The following is a 6,065-nucleotide window of genomic DNA, read 5'->3' as shown; positions in this document are numbered from 1 at the left end:
CGGCCCGGCCCCCGCCAACCGCCGCCGGTGCGCGCCGGGCCGCGCCCGCCCCTTCCGCCCCCGGAGCCGCCCGCCCGCCGCAGCAGAGCAGCGCCCGCCGCGCCCGCACGGCCCGGCCCCCGGGGCGGGCACGGCCCCGCAGCGCCCCCGCAGCGCCCCCGCAGCGGGGCTGGGCGAGAGCGCGGGGCGGTGTGTCCGGCCAGCCCCTGCCCCGCCGGCCCTGCCCCGCCGGCCCACGTGGTGACCGGTGACCGTGCCCTGGAGCCCGTGTCCCCGTGAGCGGCAGAGGCCACTGCGTGCGCAGGGCCCCGTGGGTCGTGCCGTAGAATTATAGAATCAGGGAATTGTCAAGGCTGGAAGAGACCTTTAAGATCTAATGAGCCCAACCATCCACCCAGCGCTGCCCACTGTAACCCCTAAACCACTAAGCCACATCGCCCAGCTACAGATACCTCTTAAGCACCTCCAGGGATGGTGACTCCAATGTCTGACCACCCTAAGGATGAAAAATGATGACCTACTGTGGTCCCTTCCAACCTTAACCATTCTGTGATTCTGTGCAGGGACAGGATTTGGACTTTGATGGGATCCTTGAAGGGATCCTTGTGGATCCCTTCCAGCTCAGGATATTCTATGATTCTGTGAACTGTTTTGGCAGTGGTGGTTGCTCCTCATGTCCCTGTAACATGTGCCCAGTGCCTGCCCATGACCCACGGGGTTCCTTAGTCCTTAGAATCTCCAAAGCTGGTTTGATTGCAAGCATTGCACCTAGAACAGGGGTAGTGGCTTGGAAGTAGGTGGAAAACAATGCCAACTGGAGTATTTTCTTCCAGATAGTAGTGAATTTTCTGCAGGATGTCCACACAGTGCAACAGCCAGCGGGCATTTATAGCAACTCTCTGGGAGGGGTCCCCTTTGCCACCCTCCCAAAGGTGTTGCCAGGGCCCACTGGCATCCCAAAGGCCAGGCTCTGTTTCCCCAAACATGACAGTTAGAGCATGCCCATGCACAGAGACATCTGCAAAACTCAGCGAAATTCCTGCTGGGAGCAGCCTACTTTCAGAATCTTCTTGCACTATTTGTATCAATGAAGTTTATTGTTCCTCTGCAAGACCTTTCGGTACCGAGGGCGTCCACGGAAGGAGCAACATGGAAGGCAGGGGTGTGAGCCAGGCTGCTGTTTGCAGGCTCCCAGAACGTGTGCTCTGGTAGCCAGGGGAGAATTGGGGTGGGAGAGAGCAGGCATCCGTGGCTGTGAGGGGCTCTCCTGGTGCCACATTCCAGGAGGAGGGCCTCACATCCCAGCAGGGTGCCCATGTCCTGGTGGGGGTCCCAGGGGGTGCCCAGGGGAGGAAGATTTCAATATTCCCCTCCAAGGCACAGCAGTGGGAGCAGCAGGCTTCAAAAAGTGCCTACCCAGGTCCTCTCCAGCTCCGCCTCAGCCTTCATCACCTGCTGGCCGGGCGGAAAGAGCCTTTGTGACATCCCCGAGCCTTGTGCCACAGCAGCCTGTGACAACACATCGGCTACACCTGCAAACATGTTCCAGCGGGGCGACTCCTCAATCCAGGTGGTCGCTTGCCTGAGCTCTGCTCTGGGTGACAGCATGTTGAGGTTGTTTCCTCAATGAGACCACGATGAGGCTTCTCCTGGTGCTGTCCCTGGCCATGGTGCTCTGGAGCCTGTCTCTGTCACCCACTGCCGCCAAGAGGGTCAGGGTCAAGACAGCCATCATTCCTAAGGGCCCAAAAAAACCATCCCTTGTCACAGGAAGCACAGCCTCTGACCTGCCCTACCCTCTAAACCAGCTTTGGGTCTACCTTGCCTGGGGGGACATGCCCCGTCTGCTCTGCAGGAACTGGCAAATCATGGGGGTGCTTGGTGTGGCTTTTATTATACTTCGCATCTGCAGAAATGTGCGGGAACCCCAGAGTCAGGCGAGCAGTCAAGAGCAGTTACACAGGAAGAGACAGGTGCAGGTAAGCACAACAGCCTTGGCTATGAAAAACCAAAACCCAGCATGGGCAAGAGAGCCTTAGCAGGCCCCGAGGGGTCCTCTGCCTCTTCCCCAGGGACACACCAAGCCACAGGTCTGACACTCTCTGGAAGCCCCCAGCATGACATGGAACCTGCCAGAGGTTTCCTCAGCCCAGCGTGCTGCCTGGAGCAGTCCTGTTAAGGCTGAAGTGCTCCCAGAGGAAGACAAGGCCAACAGGACCCTTCTTGGCCCCTCAAGCTCCTGTGCACTTCATTGTGCCCCTGGCTCTGTCACTTCCAGGGAAGGGAACAGGCAGCTTCACAGTCCGAGAGGACAGGCCGCCGGGCAAAACGCACCTTTAGCCATGCCGAATTTTACAAGATGATGAGGGCTGAAACCATGCTGCTGCTCAGGACCACCAGGTCTGTGCATCGCCTTTACCTGCAACAGCTCCGGCACGAGTACTACCAAAGGAAGGTAGCAGAAAGATTTCGGAAGAGCAGGACCTTCCCCAGATCTCCTGGTCCCAGCTCCAGCTAGAGCCAGTGCTTGGCCATTGGCAACGGGAACGGCAGCGGAACAGGTGAGCACTGCTGTCCATGCAGGGCGGGATCTGAGGCAGAACAGCCACCCACGGCCATGAGGTGCCCCACGGGTACCACATTCCCAAGGAGAGGGGCTCCCGTTCTGTCAGGGTGTCCATCCACATCCCCAAGAGGTTCCTGGCCGCTGTCTGTGTCCCACCGAGGTGCCCCAGGTGTGCCCATGTCCCTGTAAGGTGTGTGGTGGTTGCTCCCTGTGTCCCTGTAAGGTGGCAGGGGCCAGTGGGTTCTTTATTCCTTAGAATGGGTGCTGGGGAGAGGGGGGTGCTGCTCCTGCCCATGGTCACTGCCAGAGGCCAGCAGCAAGTTCTTCCCCACAGCAATCCTGTCCCCACCTTGGCATCAGCACATCACCATATTCTCACCTCAGGGGAAACTGCACAGGGGAACTTGCAGGGGCAGCTGTGCTGGAAGTCCCCCTGAGGAGGGACAGGGACACAGGGACACAGGGACCTCATAGCTGAGCTCAGGGACCCCAGAGAAGGGATAAAGCTGGCACCAGCTCCTCTCCCAGCCAAATGGGGAGATTTAAAGATCTTTAAAATTCACAGACTGTCTGAGGTCAGAAGGCTCCTGGCAGCTGTTTGTCCACGCCCATGCTCAGGCAGGGTTGTCTCGAGCAGTTACCCATGAACTTCTCCAGGTGGCTTTTAATAACTCCAAGAATAGAGACTACACACCACCTCTGGACAAGCTGTGCCAAATGCTCAGTTACTCTCACAGCACTTAAGCGTTTCCTGATGTTCAGAGGGAACCCCTTCTTTTTCAGTTTGTATCCATGTCCTATCACTGGTCCTGTCTTTTCACCCTCCCTCCTGCTATTTATATACATTAATAAGATTCCCCCTCAGCCTCCTCCAGCCTGAACAATCCCACATCTCTTAATCTTTCCTCATAGGAGAGACATTCCATCCCTTCATGACCCTTCGATGGACTCTCACCAGTAGCTCCTGTACTGGAGAGCCCAGAACTGGACACAGCGTGCAGGTGTGGCCTCACCGAAGCAGAGGGGAAGGATCACCTCCTTCAACATGCCAGCAACACTTCCCTAAAGAAGCCCAGGATACCCTTTGCTCTCTGCTGCAAGGGCACATTGCAGGCTAACCCAGACCCTCACAGCCTTCTCTGAAGAGGTGTGTTCCAGATGGGCGGCCCCAGCACATACTGGTGCATGTGATTGTTCTTTCCCAAGTGCAGGACTTTGCAATTCCCTTTGTTGAACATCAAAAAGTTTCTGTCAACAGATTTCTCCATCATGCAGATCTTCAGTGAAGATGTTTAATTGCCTGGACCTACTGTGGACCACTGCCTACAGCACCGATCACCACGCTGTTGGGACCAGCCTTTCAGCCCATTTTCCATCTATCTCTGGGCTCATCCAGCCCATACATCAACAGCTTCACTATGAGGATGTTACAGGGGACCATATCAAAAGCCTGACACAAGTCAGGGTAGACAACATGCCCTGCTCTTCCCTCATCTACCAAGCCAGTCATTTCTTCTGAGGGAGTTATCACATCATTTAGGCAGGACTTCCCCTCTGTGAACCCATGCTGACATCAAGTGGTTCACCACAAAATTATTTACTCCTTTGCTAAAAGCAGCCTCACCCTTGCCTGACACCCCACTAGAGCTAATGCCACCCTGCCTGTGAGGTCTTCTGATGAAATCCACTTGACATCTCTTCAAGATACTTACTGGGAAGGGCTGAACTTGTCCCCCTCCCTGCTATCCTGAGAGCACAGAGGGCTTCCACAAAACCCCCAGGCACATGTGCCCCAGGACTTGCTGAGAGATGGCTGGCCAGCCAAAAGCCAGAGCCACTGCCTCCAGCACCTCCTTCAACAAAGCAGCAGCCTGTGCTAGCAGCTTTGCTCCAGGTTTGGCTTTGACTTGCACAACTAAGACAACGTTGGCCAAGTCTGCTTGCATACTGGGACCACAGTCAGCAACATGCAGTACCAAACAGGAGACAATAAACACCAGCATCCATTTATTCTGTCTTTATTCACTGGGGAGAGGAGGCCAGTATTTTATCTTGAGAGCTGTCTCGGCTGCTTAAGCCCTGAGAAGCCTCACCAGTTCTGCAGGACTGTGGTCGCTCTTACCTACAGCAATAGGCAGAATTAGCCAGTGCCAGCCCTTGGTTATGGCAAAACTGGCATGCCTTGGGAAGTGCTGGAAGGCAGGGAGGGGAATAAAGGGCTGCCATGTGGCCCCATCACAGATCAAGAGGGAATGAGTTTGCCCCGGCAGCAGTCACTGGGGGGAGATGTTTCCTTTCTTGTTCTCTGTAAAGACCAAAGCTTGTCTCAGCTCACATCGGGCTGGAGAGCGACAGCGCATGGTCTAAGGTCTTAAATTTTTAACCATATAGAGCAAAACCCATGCTCTGGAAAGACTGAAAATTATCAGAGAGAGCAAGTCTAAGGGTTCCTGCTCCAGGCTTTGTGGGATGGATGCCTATGAAATTTTGTTTCCAGTAGAGGAAATTGGTCTCAGCAGCATGGGGCAAAGGATCTTTCCTGGCTATTGTCTCACTACCTCCCCTTCACTATTTCCCACCAAGCCCCTGCCCCAGCCCAACTGCCCCACCTTGCTCCCCAGGCATTCCCAGATCTGCAGTACAACCCCACCAGGACCCTCAGATACAGCCGTTGTAGCACTACTAGATTAGGGGAGACTAATTCTCACCCTGGGCAAGGGAGGGCATGCCTGGGCAGCCCTTGGGACAACATACTGCAGGGACAGTGTTGTCTACCAGGACACAATGAAAGGGACACAGGCCAGGCAAGAGCATGCTCTGGAAAAGGGGAGCAGGGGACTTCTGGGCACCCAATTTCACACTACCCTGGGACCTGTGGATATCCCACACGGGGATGCCAAGCAGCCCAGGGACCATTACACAATGCTTACCCCCTCAGCTGCCTTTTATCATCTATTGCCCCTTTCTTTTAGAAGAGGCTGGTTCCCCCTTAACTGTATGTCACAGACCCCAAATCCCCCATACAAGAGCAGAACTTTTCCAAGTGAGGAATGACAGGCACAGCTCTGACCTGCAAGCCAACCTCCAGGCTCAGGGTTGAGCCCAGGGCTCAAGTAGCAGTGCCACCACAGACATGGCCCCCAAACTCCAGAGGGACTGAAGGTATCCACATGCTGTCCCCACACAAGCCAGGCAGTGAGACTGCTAAAGATGTGAGATGCCATGTCTGTGTAACCACACTCCCAGCACCACCTACCAGGCCCTTGCTGGAGGGTGTGACAGCAGCCCCACACCCGTGGTGGGAAGGGGTTTCAGACACAGAATGGGATGCTGTTGAGGGACTGAGACTTGGAGGTGCAGAGACAGTCAGGGAGAGGTATTTCCACATCATTCTCCTAGCTCCCAGTGGCATTGTCCAGCACCTGCCAGCCAACACCAGGCTGCTCGGACCTGAACAGCAACGGCAGGAGGAGGCAACCCCAGCCCAGTTGTAACACTC

This window comes from Lepidothrix coronata, unplaced genomic scaffold (assembly GCF_001604755.1).
Source record: "Lepidothrix coronata isolate B3197 unplaced genomic scaffold, Lepidothrix_coronata-1.0 Scaffold52, whole genome shotgun sequence".
Classification (NCBI taxonomy): Eukaryota; Metazoa; Chordata; class Aves; order Passeriformes; family Pipridae; genus Lepidothrix; species Lepidothrix coronata.
Note: the sequence above shows the minus strand (reverse complement) of the source record.